The sequence below is a fragment of the Aythya ferina genome (genome assembly GCF_964211825.1).
Source record: "Aythya ferina genome assembly, chromosome: 2".
In the NCBI taxonomy this organism is placed as follows: domain Eukaryota; kingdom Metazoa; phylum Chordata; class Aves; order Anseriformes; family Anatidae; genus Aythya; species Aythya ferina.
The window spans coordinates 26,356,922-26,373,499 of NC_140297.1; the positions used below are offsets into that span (position 1 = coordinate 26,356,922).

At 42.1% G+C, this 16,578-nt stretch overlaps 1 protein-coding gene across 8 annotated transcripts in view; it reads left to right on the forward strand.

Annotated features, from left to right (window-relative positions):
- The first annotated feature begins 1,819 nt into the window (after window positions 1-1,819).
- The window catches only part of DYNC1I1 (dynein cytoplasmic 1 intermediate chain 1), a 188,842-nt gene continuing 174,083 nt past the window's right edge, over window positions 1,820-16,578 (forward strand). For 5 of the 8 annotated variants that reach the window (XM_084510211.1, XM_084510215.1, XM_084510214.1 and 2 more), the window contains exons 1-2: window positions 1,821-1,963; window positions 2,443-2,515. The gene's annotated coding sequence lies outside the window, so the exon portion shown is untranslated. Of the gene's footprint in view, window positions 1,964-2,442; window positions 2,516-16,578 lie in introns of all 8 variants that reach the window. The other 3 variants (XM_084510209.1, XM_084510213.1, XM_084510210.1) reach the window with 1 other exon arrangement.

Here is a 16,578-nt window from a genome sequence, read left to right on the forward strand (position 1 = left end):
ATGTAGGTTTTTGACCTTCATAGTCAAAAGGCAAGAGGACAGAGACACTGCACTCCTTTATGTTCAAAAAATGCTTGATATCATCCTACCATAGGATGGCATGATATGGTATATGACACCATGTTTTATGTATATGAGTCCAAGGAATCTTTGTATAAGAATCTATGTATAAGATATCATGTTAACAATAGTAAATCCTCACCTGGCATCATGGAGAACAAATCTGATTTGTTAATTCAGGAATACCAAATGAGCCCAAAGCCCTCTTAGAAACCATTCTTGAACACTTCAAATCAATCAGCTAAGTTTGCATGGAATTTGCAAATGACACAAAATCCAAAGAAACCTAGACAAATCCCAGGGGATTTATGCTAAAGCTGAAACTAAGACCAACACTTACAAAAGCAACCAGCACCTTCTGCAGCTCAGTTTTGAGTACCTGATTTTGAAAAGGCCTTATTTTCAGAAAGAGTGGCAAACTGCCCCAAACTTGAAATGTTTCAAAACATGTATTTAAAACCACAGACTTTTTCCATGTGCCCCAGCCTGCACAAGTAGAACATGTTGATCTTTAAGGAATATTACAGGAGACCAAGAAATGATTCTTTTCAGCTTCAACTCCAATTAAATTGATAAAAATTATTTCATCACCGTGTCTTCATCTTCAATGGATACTGTTGTTTCTCTTCAGGGCTCTTTGTTTCCTGGCCAGGTACAGTCCAGCTGGGTCTGAGAGGAACTGTATGTGATATGAACCCTTGATGGATTTTCAGTGGTCTGGATATACCACAATATTCTCAGAACAGGTCCTAGACCTGGAATGGCGGTGATTGGAGTTAGCGCTTCCCACCAAAATGAATCAAATGTGGCTCAAGGGACACATCTCAGAAAGATACCTCTCTGACCAGAGGGCTGGATATCAGTGAGACATATGTCCTGGATATTTTTTAAAGAACAACCCAAATACCAAGAGGTGCGTGTTTTCCTGTGGTGTGGGGGCAACATGTTTGTGTGTTGGAAGAGAAAGAGGGAGGCTGGGTTCTGGAGATAGATGTATCTGTGCTGGGAGAGGAACTGGTGTACTGCTAGAAGGAGCTTGGCTCTCCTGTCTGTTCCCTGTTCCCTCAGGAACACCGTGAGGAATCAGGGCCAAAAGGAAACCTCCACTGTTGGTCAGCCATGCCCTCATCTATCTGTGAAAGATGGGGAGCATCCACCTGCTCTGGAGCTCTCCCCTTGGTTCCCCAGATGGACAGGGCTTTGGTGGGACCTCCCTGCTGCCACAACATCTGGCCAGGCTATGATGGGGTTGATGGCCAGGCCACCACGGAGATGATGTTGAGGTGGCTGTAGGGTAGCAATTAGGGGACTGACATCTAGACTGCTTTGAAGGTGGTGGCTAATCAGGTGGCTAATTAGGTCAGTGTGGAGGTGCTGGCCAGGCTGGCGTGGGGGACACTGAGGCAGCCGTGGGGGTGATGCTTAAGGTCCTGAGGGGACAATGGCGAGGCCACTGCAGGGCTGGCAGCTGGGCTGCCGTGGTGCACCCAGGCGGGGGTGACACCCGAGGGGAGCTGCTGGTGGCCAGGAGGGGCTCGGGGCTTGCCCCGACCCACGGGGCTCCGGGCCTGGGGGGCTGGCGGGGGCTGGCCGGGGGCCATCAGCCAGGGCCACCACCTGCCCCCACTGCCCCGCCCCGCTCGCCCCGGCGGCGACAACGACAATGACGACGACAACGACAACGACAGGGGGTGTCGCTGCCGGGGGCGCGCAGGAGGAGGAAGAGGAGGAGGAGGCGGGAGGAGGAAGGCGGCAGCGCTCGGGAGGAGCCTGTCCAGCGTGAGACAGCACATTCAGCCCGCGGTCCTGCTGCGGGAGCGGGCGGCACCGCGCTCCGCAGAGGAGGAGGAGGAGGAGGAGGAGGAGGAGGAAGAGGCAGCGGCCATTTGGGCGGCTGGCAGAGGTGAGGCACGGCCGGGGGCTGCGGGGGGAGCCGGGGGGAGCCGGGGGGAGCCTCGGTGCTGCCTCCTCGCAGGGTGCCGGGAGGCCGGCACCCGCTGCGGGAGATGGGCGAGGTGAGGCCGGGCGGCTGCAGCGGCAGGGAGGGCCGCCGGCACCCCGCACCTGCACCGGCACCGGCCCTGGTCCTGATCCCAGTCCTGGTCTTGGTCCTGATCCCGATCCCGATCCCGATCCCGATCCCGGTCCCGGTCCCGGTCCCGGTCCCGGTCCCGACCCCGACCCCGATCCCAGACCGCCCGTAGGGCAGCCGCAGTCTTTAAACCTCCCTGCCTGTGCCTCAGCACCGAGGAGGTTAAAGAAGAAGAAGACACCCCCCTTCCCCCCCCCAAAAAAAAAAAAAAACAACAACAACAAAAAAACAACTTTCCCATCTTTATTTTTTTCATAAATATACCTAATTTTGTTTTATTTTTTTTGCAGTGTGAGCAACAGAGGGTTTGCCGAAGTCTGCAGCGACAGCAGATGGAGAATTAGATCGTTTCCAGCTCCAAAGGTAATTCCCTGAAAGGGTGAGAGGCCTTTTTTTTTGCTAGCGCTTGGAATACATTTTCAAAAGGATGTTGTTACAGTCACATCCCCCGGGAATGCCTCTGGGTCAGCAAAAGCGTAAGGCCCCTAGATATTCCCCAGACAAAGCCCTTGTTTCATTGACCAGAACAAAGTGTGGTTCTCCATCAATATTAGCATTGGCAAAAAGTAAAAATTTCAGCTGTAACTACATAAAAAATAAGGATCCTAAACAGACTGAGCAATGTAACCTGCTGTTATACGGGGAATGAAATGGAAAGACCTGATGTGAAGTCAGCACGTGGCTTTGGCACTGCACCTAGTAATTTATCCTGTCATAGAATTTTGTCAGCTCTTCGTTTCTGCGTGAGGCCATTGAATTACCTCTGAAATTACTCTAAATATTACAAAGCACGGTGCTGCAAAATCTGTTTTCAGAATGGAAATCCAAATCGTGCATCTATCTCCTGATAGATGGTGTTATCAGAGCCTCTGGGAGGAATTTCACTGCTGTTGCCACTGATGTGATTTGGTAAAGTGCCTCATTTGTTCTTGTTACGTTAATGGGAAGAAGTTTTGTGTTTTGCTTTCTGATTTTCTTAAGTTCCTCTTTCCACCTGCTTTCCACTTCAGAGGATATCTCTTGTGGGAGTCTCCACTACAAGGGTGGATAAAATTCCTTCAGTAATTTCTATGTAGTGTTTCTCAGCAAGAATGGCTTTCTTCAGCATGATTTTATTCATTCCCTGCCTTGGGGCTGCACCCAGGTCTTTGTCCCTGGGAGTGCTTCATGTCATAATCATCAGGTGCTCCATGTTGTCTTCCTAGAAACATCAATTTATAGTCCATGAAAATACAAAACGTGTTGCACCTTCCACTCCTCCTCTGTGCACAGACTGTTCTGGGCATTGCGTTTTGCTATCCTCTTCCTTGATTCTTGAAAGACTTATGATGTGCTTACACGATACCAGATAAGTGAAGGTGCAAGAGATTGTTTAGGGTTGGATTAGTGAGATTTTTCCTAGCTTTAAACACCTCTACCTCACATTAGTTTACCCTAGAACTACAATAACTGCAGTGCCTTCTTATCCGCAATTTAAGAGAAGAATCTTCCTTAAGGGAGCAGTGGTAAACCACACCCTACACAAGCAGCGATTATTGAGAATTTGGAAATCTGTTTACTCAAATGACATTCAAGCAAACGCTTTTTTTGTACCCTGCAGGTCCCAAATTAAGAAGCTGACCTTCCAGCTTTTTCTGTAGAAGAAAGGACAGTGTGCTACAGCCCTTCAGTAGCATTTTTTTTTCATTATTGAAATGCATTTGTTTGTTTTCCAGTTTGTTTTTTCCAGCGTCAGTTTCCTGGTTCCTTTTATGTTGTCTCGCATAGATAAAAGGCTTGGTTCAGCAGCTGTCTTTAGTGCAGCTACTCTAAGTGATGCACCAAGAACTTAGCTGCTTTGATTTCAAGGAAATTAACAGATCAGGTTTGCTGTTTCTTCTTTTCTTTTGTAAGACAGATTTCCACAATCATTCCTTGCTGCTATCGGTTTTCCAGTCTGGAAGAAGAGAGGGAGGGAATATTGGATAGAGCTGGATGCAATGTGCTGCGGCAGAGGTCTCACCATTGCAGTGGACTGGGCTGAGAGGGAAAGAGATAAGGGAGCAAACTAGGAAAAGATGAGGTTATAGAAAGAAAGAGTATGTATGCTGTTTTTCAGAGCCTTACCAATTTATACTAATGATTCAAGTAATTAGGTGGAATCTTTCAGCTCCTCAAACTTGACTTCCTCTCACAGAGATTTAAAATGTGTTCACGGTCTCTCTTTAGGACTGCTCAGGCTTATTAACTAGTGCTACGTTTCAAGAGCCTCGTTGAGCTCCTTTGGCATGGTTTGACTAACAACAGAAATAGTAATTAGGAATCTTTCAGAGTCTCATGTCTACTGCCAACGTGAGCTGCTACTTGGAGGTGATGGTGGGTTCTTAAATGTAAGATCCTTGCTGTCCTACCCCTGGGCTGTAATTTCCAGGGAAGTTAGAGAGGGCAAACACTGAAGTCCCCACTGAGGTGCATGGGGATATTCATATCTGCAGAGGTGTGATCTCAGTCTTTCTGCAGCCACAGCTAGACATTGTGCAATGCTCTTCTTATATTTTTGTGTTTTCATTTAAAAAAACCTTAAATGAAGCAAACCACGATGACCGTAGATGTAGTTTGTGTATATAAAAGGGACATTTTCCAGCAGGAATACTGATGGAGTGTGCTGGCAAAGTGCCCTTAGTACGGATGCATCTTGAATTAATAAAATAGCGCTTTTGCCAGTGGAGCTTATTTTAGTTCATCTGAGCAACACAGGTTATACAGGTGAGCACACATTTATATATCTGTAAGGAAGCTTGCTTTCCAGATGAGTGACTGTATGGCCTTCCACTCAGCTGACCTATAAAAGCAGGGAGGAATGGTAATACAGAAATGACATGCTTAAAAACAGAAAATTTGAAAAATCTGGGGAAAAAAAGCATCTGAAAATCTGCAATGGCAGCCTGAGGGAGACACTGTCTCCCTCTGAGTCTCGTATAGACAATATGTCCGTTTTGCTACTTGGTAATCAGCCATCTAAAACCATGCTAGCTCTTTTTAGGCAAACATGACATTGGGAGCTGCTGTTCACTTGGCCATCTGCAAGCACTCAAAATAAGGCACTACACAGTATACATGAGCCTGCTCCTCCAGTACTGTTCATTTTAGGTGGCGTAATCTTGCCAACTTCTGTGAGGAATGGCTACTTCCAGGCAGACGGCAGGAGATTCAGGAAGACGTGAAGCAGACTGATGTGTAGGTCTCACGGAGACAAGGCATCTCTCACCACCTGCGAGAGCTATGATGGCCTTGCCTCCAGAGTGATGCCAGGAGACAGCAATGTACGTTGTTTGAAGACCATGAGGCATCTCCAAATTCTTACTGAAGTCAAAAAGAGTTTATGCATTGATTTAACAGTTTTTGGATGAGGTTTTGTGTAAATTCTGCCTTGACCTGCATGCTAATACTTGTGTTACCTGATGATTAAACACTGCTCAGATGACTTGTGATTCTTGGCTGTTAATCTTTAAATACATGTTATTCTATTTTCGTATTTAACACTGCTGCCATACCTGCAGATCAGTTTGCCTGATCTGGAGAGACTAGGGTATATTCTCCTGAGGCACAAACTTCCCTGAAGTCCTTACGGACCCAGTTCAGTCCTACGCTATATCTTCCCCAGGTGTTTGCTGGCTGACCCTGTTTTGCCCTAGAGTATTTATTGAGTAATTCAGCAGCCGAAGAAGGCTCATTTACTGCCACTCAGCAGGTAATGGTAACACAGGCAATCTTTGAAGGATGTAGCATTTTGTTTCCATTGATATCTTCTCCTTTTTAGATTTCTTTTCCTTCTTGCTGATACTAATGTCGCATTCCCTCCTCACTGGTCTTCCCTTCTCTTTTGTCTTCTCTCCCTAGGACAGAACTGGTTTTAGTTCCTCTTTTTTTCTTTTCTTTTCTTTTTTTTTTTTTTTTTTTTTTCCTTCCTTCTGTGGTGTGGTAGGAGTAATTCCAAATCTTGCTCCTCATTTATTTATCCTCATTTTTCACTTTGGTCCAGGAGAAAGACATGGAGGGTTCTGTGTTCAAACAAGGGGGAGTTTTACTGCAATGATACAAAACTGCCTAATATGACTAAATATAAATAAGGATATATAAGGATATATGGATCTATGTGTCTTCAAGCCTGTTGTAATGCATGATTTGAATATTTTCAGGCTGAATCTTACAGAAAAAGCTGTCCCCTGGACTCTGCTTTGTTACTATTTAGAGTGAATCATTGGAGGTCCTATACTGCATGCAGGGAAAGTATGGATCTCTCTTGCTTTAAACTGTTTAGCCCTTCTGCTCTGTATCCATTAACACAGATCTTAGCTTTTAAAGGGCAGAGACAGTGGTATTAAATCCATACTATTCAAGGCATGTCCTTGTTTCATGTTTTGCACATTAGGCCACCGCTGTTAGGATTGGAGTGGTTACCAGGTCACTTGGTAATTGGGGCAAAGACATTTCAAATGATTTCTATTGTATATTTTGAGAAATTAAAATATTTAACAAAACAGGGTCAAATTAAAAACCAAACAAAAGAGACTGCTATCTAGGATGGCTCCTAGTGTTTGAAGCTGTCCATGCTGGTTTAAAGAGTGAGCATTTAACAGGTTCTCTTCTCTGACTCTCATAGTGCAGACAAAGTCGGGGAATTATCTAATCTCATGTGACTACCTTCATAATGCATGTTTGTCTTCTCTTTGAGCAATAAAAGCGAATCACCATTTTCACTAATCACACTATTCAAAGTTGTATGACATTGTATTTCTTTTGCAAGTTTGTTTCTAGTTACATTTTGAGCAGCTGATGAACCAGATAGGTTTTTTTTTGTATCATAATCCTAAAGGATTTCAGTTCTTCATTTGCTACTAAATTAATTCTTTTTTCATTGCCCCTTTTTAGCTGGGAGTACTCATAGTGCTTTGTTACACTCTCATAGCAGTTTGCTACAGACCATCAACTTTTGCCAGTCTTCATTGCCTAGGAAAACAAATTACTTCTGGAAAAATCTGTGAAAAGATATTTCATGTTATATATAAGCATGGATGTAACCTGTGTGATGCATTAAACAATGAATGGCTTAAAAATCTATAGCCTTTTGGAATGAAATAAGAAATCTGACCTAAATCATACCCCCTGGTGTGCAGTTAGCTATTCATGTACATAATCTGCTGCACTTGGCAAAGCCTGTGAATGTTGTATTCCTGCCTTTCAGGATCTCCATAGTAGTAATAATAATACAAAAAAAAAAAATTGTGCTGATGGGATAGGAGGGTATTGTACTGGAGACAAAAAAACAGTGATGCCATTCTCTGTTTGGACTGAAAGAGCCCGTGGGAAAACTGCCCCATTATTTCCCACAACATTTTCTTTTTCACGGAAAATTGATTAATAGCAAGAAAACACAGGAAAGCCTAGTTTGTTAGCCTGCCAGGGTCTCTTCATATATATTTATTAAAAAAAAAGTGCAAATTCAATACTATTTTTATCTGATAATTATAAAGTATATTGATTTAATTTATTTCTCATACATTCAAAGTGTAGAAGTCAAAAGGTAACAGTAGATTATATTCTTTGGAAGGAGCTAAGATTAAAAAAAGAAGTCTTTGCAGCTTTACTTCTAACGTTGCCCCACACTTTGTACAGCAGCCCTTCCTTTATGTACAAGACACTTACTGATTTTTATTGTTTACTTACATTGTATCCATGAATCAGAGGACAAGGAAGTAAAAGAGCTATTAGGCAGCCACCGTGACACATAAGGCTTTTCAAACAAAGTTATAATATGGCATAATATTAGTATTAGTCCATTTTGGTGTTGTCTTTAAGTCTTTAAGTGAAGATCACGCCTTCTCAGTGTTGATTCAGTAAACTTGGTTAAAGTTCTTCTCAAGGAAATTTCTGATCTCACTAAAATATTTAGTGAGATCACTAAATATTTTAAGAATTAGACATAACTGTAATTAGAATTAGACATAACTGTAATTAGTCAGTGACCTTTGAGTTCTTTGAATTATTTTTCTTAAAATAAGAGGTCCTGTATGTATTTATAAAGCAAAGGACTACTATGTTTTCTCATTTCACATAAAGGTAATTTTTTGCTAACAGGCTAACTGTATTACACACTTACTCCTGGGTTCTCTCTTGTGGTTTTGCAATGATTTCTAGGCTTTTTAAACTGTGCTCCCCTCTTAACCCTCAGGAGGAACTGTGGGAACCAGTAAGCCCATACATTTTACAGTTTAATGTGGCTGGAGACAAGGCATGGGGACCAGGCTGGTTTCTGGCTGCAGTGGTCCCATATTTTAAGAACCACAAGTAAAAGTCAGTTTCTGTTCCACAAATATCTGTAGCACTGAGTTCCTTCCCTGAAGAGAACTGGTGGCATCGAACTGGTGTCCTGGGCTCAAATTCTGACCTCAAATTTTTACCTTTCCTTAAAGAAATTGTTGCCCACTTCTGTGCTCTATTAAGCAATCTGTATGTATGTCTTCTACAGAAGTCACCCTCCCAGTATTTCCTACTGAAGCTGCTCCACACAAGTATTAAAGCTTCTTTGGGCACAACAAAGCATGTGGGAAACAAAAGAAAACACTCTCGAGCTCCTTGCATCAAGCACCCAGCAAGAAAAGAGTCCTGGGCTCCAGCTACTAAATACAGTGTTGTACTTTAAGCTAAACAGTCATTGGATATAATATAAACTAACCCTGAAACAAAGGCTAGAACCTAGGGGCCTCAGCTAGGGACTAGTGTTTGCTCTCTTGCATCTGCTTCTCCTGAGCCAGTGAATTCTGGCAGAAAAGAAAACACTAGAAAATAGCTTCAGGGATTAGGAAAGTACTCTCCACGCCTCTGGTCTTTCTCACCTGCTAGCCTACAGCCACACTAGGCAGGTGGCTTTCAGTCTGAAAGGTAGCTGCCTTCTGGCAGGGCTAACACACCAGCCTCTGAGGGAAGTGTGGAGCTTCCAACCAGTTTCATGCCAGTTTCATAGCTTGTTCAGCACGACGACTTCTCAGTCCAGGACATCCGTAAGAAGCTGGGGTGAAGAAGGGATCTTTATAGGATCAGATGCCCTAAAATGGCCTTGCTGAGCATTGTAGTAACAGCCCCCTGAGAAGCTTTAACTCCTCGTCCTTAATTTGCCTTAGATCTTCCTAGGTAAAACTTGGATAAGTCAGTGCCGTTTGAATCAAAACTTCCTCAAGGCTGGAAGAGTCCCTTCCCTTGTCTTTGTGGCACTGAGTGCAGTGCAACCTTCAGCTTGGCTGGATCTTTTAAGTACTGATCATAGTGAATGTCACAAAATAATATCTCTCTGGTTTATTATCACATGGTACATTCTCTGGGTCAAATATGTAATAAAGTTCATCGACTGTCATTAAGTCTGAATCTCCAATCTCAAAGATTTCAGATGAACATGAAGCTCACAGAGCCAAACCAGTGTTAGAGTGCACAGATATCCTGAATTTGGTTCTTGTTCCCTTCTCATATACAAATTATTTGCAGTTCTTAAATGTCTTTGAAAATATGCCATTAGACATCTGCATTTATAGTCATGTGTTTTTATCTTAGCATATTTTTTTCCACATATGAGGATCAGTAGGGATGACTGGCTCTGGTCCATCATGTTGCTTTTTTACCATGATTGAGGAGGAAACAGTGGGCAGTACAAAAGAAATGGTAGTGTTGTTCCTTCCACTTTGCTTCCCTAAAAATGATGAGAAATTGTGTGAGATATTCAACATATTTCTTACAGCAGGAGTTATTGCCTACTTTCTAAATCTTTAGGTATATTGATTTCAGAGATTAAATCAGTGTGTGTAGTTTTTAGTCTAATTACATAATCACAAACATCAACTTCAAAGTAAAGGATATTTTTGTTTTAAGAAAGAACTGATATCTGGGTAAGTCTTCCAGTAAAGCCTGTATGTCAGCAGCATACCTTCTTCGATTACCTGGCAGTTGTCATAACTGGGTTCAGAAGCAGAGACTAGAATGTGCATTTTTCATGTTTGGGTAAATGGCTTGAAGTATCAGGTTGCTGGCCACACGCCACTGGGATTATTTCTAGAGGATGGTAGAAAAGTCAGAGAGGTCACTCATATTTCCATTCCTCATTTCCATTTTTCTTCCATTCCCCAATAAGGAATGGAATTATATGTTTTAATGTCTGAAGTGTTGGCAGGATGGAGAAGACTTCAGGAGAGACTAACCGACAGCTTGAAGTGTAGTTCTACATTAGCTGTTAGCATACTCCTGGGAGGCACTTTGGTACTGTTGTAGTGAAGATCTACATAGAACCAAATATTCTGTATAGGTTGTGAAGAAGTGACGGTCCATTAGCAGCAGATACCATTGAAATACAAGTCTTGTATAAAAAAGACATGTCAAAGAAATTGAAATTAGAAACATGAAATATTGGGTGCTTATTTGTCTAGACAAGTGATCTTCAGCTGTGGATTAGATTTTGTCATCTCTTTCACATTATCCATCTCTAAAATCACACCAGTTTATAGCTTGCGTTTGGTTCTCTTTAAATATCAAAAATGTTCTTTATCTTGCCAGGTCCTCCAGTTCCTTTCTGAAGCAAGCTGGGAAAGTTGCAAAAGATAGCATAGAATAGATAACATACAGCCAAACAGTAAAAGGTAACAGAAACGGATAGAGAGGAAAATGAACAAGAATACCCAGAGATCTTCTATTCCACAAGGTCAAAATGTTTTCAGGCATGCAGGTGATTGTTTTATTAAAAACCTCCACTCTTTACAGCTAGGGCAGTATTGCTGAGCCGGATCCTGAGGAGGTACAGGTCAGTGTTTGCTGCATCACTGAGGATCATCTCCCAGCACCACGTGAGGTCATTGTGCAGTTATAACTGTGCTTGATAATGTTCACTGAGGGGAAATCTAAGGCAGTTTAAAAGACCTGTTTTACAATTTACTTGCTTTGAGGTAGTATACCCAGAGAGTTCTGTGTGACTCAATATAAAGGAAGGATATTTAGTAGGAGATAGGCAGCAGCTTTGCTGCAGTGACCTGTTATTATGTAATACTTAGTTTCTTTATAATTCTAGCTGGAATGCTGTGTTTTTCTTACTTATCTCTAGCAGGTTGTTGCCAGCAGCTTGTTCTCTTCAACTCTGATGACTCTTTCGTGGAACTATGCTTGTTGGCATTGAAAAGGTCATTTTAAATTTAAGAGAATGAGGAGACACGAGAGAATGGCATGATGTGCAGGAGAGCAACTCCATTGCCCCTAAGCCTAGTGCCAGAAGAATGGGCAATAGAAGAGCTTTGCTTCTATGCAGCAGGACCCCGTAATTCTGCTGTAACTGAGTTCTTTTTGTAGAAGGGCCATTACGGAAGAGCAAGAGTGAAAAAATTAAATGGGAATAGATTACAAGGGAAGCATAATTGAGCAGCTGTGGGCACATATCTTATACCCTGTCAGCCTCCAAATAAATAGGCTAGAGATGCACTGACCTGTTGCATAGCAACCAGGAGGTGCACGGTACCAAATCTCTGGATGCTGTGATTGTAAACCTTTACAGAACAAAGTACAAGACCGTTGCCAATCTGCTACAAATGTGCAGAAGCTGAAGGATAAAAACGTTACATTCCCTGAAATCTAACACTTAACAACTGCTTTTATTTATGGATAAATATACGGATGCAGTGTTAAAAGCCTGTCTGTTTTGCCTCAAGGTTATGTAAAAAAACAAATCTTAGTCTCTCCAATTTTATGTAGTTTCCCTGAATTCATCATACAAGAGACTCTTTAAAATACTGCAACTGCTAAGCTCTTGCATTTGCTAATATTTGCCCATTGTTGTGGTCTAGTAAACATTGATGTGTCTATCTAACAAAAATATTTATGTTATGTGACTGATGTCAAGTGCATATTCTGATGCATGATGGTACTCGTGTATTTACTTAAAAACTGCTGTCAAGGAGATATTTCTAGCCCCTCTTGCCTATTTGAAGTGTGTTTCAAACACTATTTTAAAATGAACACCATGGATTAGAATGCATTTATGCTAGGGTAACAACTCCCTCTGGTTTCTTGCAGACCAAAGATGTTTATCTGCTTTGTATAATTCATACTTCACATCTGTACTTTGACTTGTAAAAGTCCTAGGTAGATCCTATGGGAATATTTTCTATTGTAAAAATGTATAGTTCTCCTAACTCTAGGAAATGTGTTAGATTCTGCAAAAGAGAGATGAATGTGGTTCCTTATTCAAAATGAATCATTCCTTTCTGTAGAAAACTCCATTTGTAATAGTTTCAATAATAGTAGTACTCCCACTCTGCAAAGTCTTTCTTTAGAACCAAGAATTGCCAAGTAATATATTTTATCTACATACTTTATCTTTCAAACAAAAGACATTTTGCAGCTTTGGACTCAAGAGTAACTTGGTTTTTATTAAGGCATTTAAATAATACTCGTAAAGCATCTACAGGTATCAGATCTCTCATATATTTTAGAAAAGTGTATTAACTAACCAATTAATTATGGTTAGCTATACATGCTGACTAATGCTGTATGTAATGGTGTTTGATTAACCTCTTTGATAATCACAGGTGGAGATTTTCGCAGAAGACAAAATAGGAAATCACAGAACAGGAAAGACTTTGAGGCTTATGAAGTGGTGAATACAGCTCTACTGCAGTGCAGCTTACTGAATGAACAGCATGTAAAAATTCCCCAACTGCCAGGAAGCAATAAAATCTGTAGGCTTTTTTATCTCCTACTAGCTTTGGAAACTGATGTTTCTTTCAAGATGAGCTTGGTGATGGCAAACAGACGAGATGCTATTCTAGGAAAGTACAGGCTTTAAGAGGAGGGAGATGTTATACCTCATTTTCTTTTTCTGCTAATAAAAAATTTGGACTGTCATCGTTTTCTTTGACTTTGTGTTTAATCTATTCACCATCTGTTGTGTACTTTGTGCTTCTTGTTTTTTATATTCATTCCAAGCTATGGACTGAGTATAGTCCACAGGTCCACAAGTACCTGAGCTACCACTGCTTGTACCTCTGTAACTTGGGGTTTTACTCTAGCAAGTGTCAATTTCTTAGCTCTGCAGTTGTCGTAGATCTCTTTAGGTGTCTGTGGTGGTTCTCACTGTTAAGTGCTCATAGAAATGGTCCATGAAAATACCTGCTCAAATATTGTGGTGATGATAATTAATAAAGTCCTTGTAGCTTGTTGTAAAACTGTAATGCTTACTGGCTTGTACTTATAGAAGGACTTGCATGGCTTTTAGTCAAATCAAGGGTAAAACACTATTATTACTTGCATCTTCCATGCTTACTGCTGCCACAGAGGAAATGGTCATGAGATGTTGCCACCTATGCAATACCGGTAATGGAGTAGTTCCGCGTGCGCCCCTTGTAGCAGAGAAGTTTGCACAAACACCATTATTATTTTAAGATTACTGTAGATGGCCTTCCAAAGAACTTGTTCCACCCACTGACAGGAATTACAGGAGCTGCTGGGGGGATATGAGGGGTGGGATTCCTCTCATCCACTTTGAGACACTGACAATGGTGATTTTGAGAACTTGACTACAAACCCGGGGCCCTTTATCATCGCTGGGGAGAAGCAGGCAGCTTTGGGGCATGGTTAATCATAGTCTCTTTTAGACATCTGCTTTAGGCAAAGAAGAATCACATCCTAGGATACCCGTCTCTTCTGACTATGCCTGCACTGATAGTAAGGCTAGCTCTGCATTTACGCTGTGGAAGTGCAGACGCAGTGAGATGAGCTCTGTGGATGATGAAGCCCAAAAGTGCAGTCCCCAGGAGCCTCGGCTCTGCATTTGCACACACTCAGGTGGCTGCTGTCAGATGACCCTGTCATGTGTAAGTGGAATTGGCTTTATTTCCTAGCCTGAGAGAGGACTCTGGGGCTTATAGGATTCATTCAGGAGAAACTGACAGTTTGAAATACAACAGTCAAGTTTCATTAACAATCATGCCAGGAGGAGCATACTCGTGTATCCAGTACCTCAAAGAAAGGAGAATTCCTTTAGGCTATGGGAAGTGCAAGCTTCTCCATGCAAGGCAGCTCACGTCCAGCCACATCTCAAGAACCTACCTCAGCTCTTGGGCTGGGAGCTGGGCTGGGCTGGGCTGGGAGCACTCTCCTTTTGAGGCAATGTCACTTGGCAGCTAACTGTGTCAAATAAAAAAAAAAATGGATCCAAGATAGCGCACTTCCCTTGAAGAGGGGAGTCCAAGGCTGCTGCCCTACTATGAGAACTGTTTCTACATTTAATGCAGTCTTCAGTGTCTTAAATCCTGTGTGCTCCTTCTGTCAGGTAGGTGATTTAATGGCTTCACTCCAAAACGTGCTCCTTACAGCTTCCCTCTGAGCAGCACCTTTTCCCAAAGTGTGGAAAATTAGGTCATGCATGAGCCTTGGGGCTGACATTCAGCACCACAGAGAATGTAAAAAGTAGATAATTTTTAATGTTTGCCTTTATCTCTCTTCCATTTGGCACACGGAATGACAGTTATTAATAATTTGTTCCCTGTAATGAATACAGAGTATTAACTCCATGGTTAGTGCCAAACAGAGGGATGGGTACATTAGCATGTTTTCTGACACTTGCTGACCTCTGAGAAAGGTGGTCACATATCCCTGGTGTTCAATTTGGGCTAAAACTGCAAATGGCAAATTTTCAGGTTGATAAGCTGGTTGGGGTAGCTAAGGAATGACTATATGCAGGAAGAAAGTAACTTCAGATGAAATTATTTCTATAAATCCAAACTGGCATCATTCTTTGAAAGAAATTAAATACACCACCTTTGTTGTATTTAAGTTTTGTCTCTTTAAAAATAGGGCAAAGCTATAACAGAATTTGATCACCCTGACTGGAGCATTGTAAAGAAGGGGCCAGGCACTAAGTAGCTGATGCCTAAGTCAGAGAAAAAGTTAGTTTCCCTGACATGAAGGGATTGAATTTTTAGAAAGCCGTTCATTGATATCTGACAAACAGCTTGAAAGGGATGCCAAACCCTCCGGGTTTCTGTCATAAGCCTTAAAATGCATTTGCATATTTTCTGCATAGAAACGGGATTTCGCTTTCTGTTGCCAAACTGCAGAACTAAAAGGATGCAAAAACTCTATCTAGTCCAAAGGGCTTGGAGGGAAACTTCATAATAAGAATTCAAATGTGTACAAAAGATTAGGAAAATGACTTCAAATGGGATTTCAACCATATCTGAGAGACCCGCAAATCCTGAGCAGCCTGGTAGGCAAAATACCACTTATACTGTCATTAAAAATCTCCAGGCATTTCTCACTTAAATATCTTCACACAAATTAATGTTGTCGAAGGTGCTGTTGCTTAGTTTTATTGATTCCAAATGCAAATTTTCTGAGAGTTTTGATTTCTCTTTCTCAGACTCCCAGCAGTATGGCTTAAGTGTCATCATGAATAGGATCGGAGTGAGGGAGGAATAAAAAAATGGTCTTCCTAGTGCACCTGGTGGTGGGGTTTGTTCATTGCTTAATGTCCTTCCTAGCTGTACCATGCACTGAGTTGTTGTAGGTTGATCCAGGAGGCCCCGAGCTGGGAAAGGCGAGCAGGTTCCATGCCAGAAAGGGCAGCTCTGCTGCAGTAGGTGCACAGCCTGCAATGGTCCTGAGCAGGATGGGTGTGACTCCTGCAGGTGGGCTTCAGCTGGTTGCTTGGCTGGTGAGCATCATCACCTGTGGTGTGCTCTGCACACAGACACCCCTCTGGCATCCCTCAGGCTGCCCTTATGCCTGCCATTTGCATTGAACTTTCCTTTTGTGATTCCACGTTGTATTCTGGTCTCTCAGTAGAGGAAAAAGCTTGCAAAGACAACAAAACATTTGGGCTGCTTAATATGCAGGTGATGTTTTGTTGGCAACATCCTCCACATTGTGGGCTAATTATGCTTTTGCATTTTAAGGAGAAGGAAACATATGACTGCAAGAGGAATTGATGACAAGTGAAAGTCCCATATAATTTTTAGCAACTCTATTTACTCTCTGGTTGTCAACCAGCCCAGGGAGCAATATGGATGGAGTTCTCATTTGTATTAATGGAGAGCTGCCGTGTAATTTCCCGTGCATTGAGCAAACAATACACTGCCATTGCAAATACGTGGCGTTGCCATTGACCTGATTGATTTTGAGTTGCAGTGGGGGATGTGGTAAGTGATGTGTGAATTAGTAGTACAGGAAAGGAAAGGTTAATTTCCATTCATTTCCGTGAATGTCTGCATTAGCCAGGGCTGTCTGAAGTGAAGTGCAAAAAGGAAAATCAGTACTGATACGGTTAGATGCCTGCCCATAATGCCATTAGATGTTATGATGTTGGAGAATAAATAAATTATCTGTGATTTAAATTATGAATCTGTGAAAGACTGGTGAGG